The sequence below is a fragment of the Pteropus alecto genome, unplaced genomic scaffold (genome assembly GCF_000325575.1).
Source record: "Pteropus alecto unplaced genomic scaffold, ASM32557v1 scaffold41, whole genome shotgun sequence".
Classification (NCBI taxonomy): Eukaryota; Metazoa; Chordata; class Mammalia; order Chiroptera; family Pteropodidae; genus Pteropus; species Pteropus alecto.
The window spans coordinates 972,703-974,395 of NW_006430464.1; positions in this window are offsets into that span (position 1 = coordinate 972,703).

Here is a 1,693-nt window from a genome sequence, read left to right on the forward strand (position 1 = left end):
TCTCTCTCCCCTTGCACCCTGATTCCTTTCGCTTCTTCTGGATCTGCCTGGTCTCTCCTGAGAAGGAAATGGGCATTTACTGAGCACCTACTGTGTGCCGGGAAATGGACAGCCCCCTGTCATGACACGCTTTTCTTCCCCAATTCCTTCCTTCCTTCCCTCTCTATTCGTTTCCTCTCCTTTCTGACCTTCGGCACCTTCCCGGGGGAGGGAATGGACACATACGGAGTGCTTACTGTGTGCCCGACGCTTCGTGCACCTCTCCCTCCGCCCCCCACCCCGCCTCTGCCCTCTGTCTCCCTGGCCTCTCTGCTCTCCTCCAAGGCAAAGGACACGCATGTACTGAGCGCCTGTGGTATGCCAGGCGGCCGCCTGTGCCTTCTCCATCTCCTCCTCCCCGTCTCCACTGGCCTGTGCTCTCTGCTCTTTCCACTCTCTGCCGAGGATGGAAATAGGCAATTATCGATCACCTACTGTGTGCAGACCATTTTCTCATACCCCCTCCGCCCCTCGGCTCTCCCTGCTTTTGCATCTCTGAATTCTCTTCCTTCCTGCTGCTCATTCTGCTCTTTCTGGGGGAAGAAAACAAGTAATTCCGGAGCGCCTCCCGTGTGCCCCGCGATTCGCCCGCGCTGCCCGCTCCCCGTGCACCCCACCCCGCCCAGCTGTCCCCGTGGGGACCTCAGCCCTCCGCGCGGCCCTGTCACCTCCTGTGCACGCGGCCGCCTCAGCCGGCCTCCCCGCCCCCTCGCCGCGTCCGCACCTTCCTTTCCCACCTGCTCTCTCGCCTCCGAGGTGCACTTACTGAGCGCCTCCTGTGTACCCACCACCTCGTCCCCCCGCCCCCGCCCGCGCCCCGCTCTCTTCCGACTTTTCTCTCTTCTCCCCGTTTCTTCTCAACTGCAGCTTCTCCCCGTCTCCTCTGCCCTGCCAGCTCTTCCTGGCGGAGGAGACGGGCACGTATGGAGCACCAGCTGTGTGCTGCCGGGGCGGGGAGTGGGCGTCCATTCAGTCCCTACTGTGCGCCCACGGCTCGGATATACCCTCCCCTGACAGTTTCTCCTGCTCATTCTCTCCGCCGGACTGTTCCCCTCCCGCCCTTCTGTCTGCTTTCTCCCGGGAAAAGAACTAACACTTAACTAGCACCTACTGTATGCCTTAGGCTGTCTCTGCTCCTGTGTTTCCTCCGTGCTCACTTATCTCCTCTCCCCCGAAGGAGGGCATGGGCATTGATTGAGCACCTACGGTGTGCCAGGCTCTTCATAAGCACGGCTTCCCCTCCTCAGTCTCCCTCCCCGCCTGCTCTCCGCGCTCTCCACCGGGAATGGGGGGCACTAATTGAGCATCGGCTGTGTGCCGGGTAATTTCCGTGCACTGATGCGGCCCCCTCGACCCTGTCCGTCCCCGCCCCCTCCACTCCCCCGGCTCCCTCTCTCTCTCCTTCCTTCTCGGCGGGGCGGGAGTGGGCGCCCTGACTTTTCCGGACGGGAGGGTTCAGCATCGCCCTCACACGATGAGGACGCAACGGACTGGGCTCCAACTTTATTTCTTCATCGGGAAAATAACGGGGACAATAATCCCAGCGCGTGGGGGAGGAGGGGGACGCAGCGGGACCGCGAGAGCCAGCAACAAAGAAAGCGCTGCAGCGGGACCTGGGGGGCGCGCGTGCCCGCCGCGGGGGCACGGACTCCTC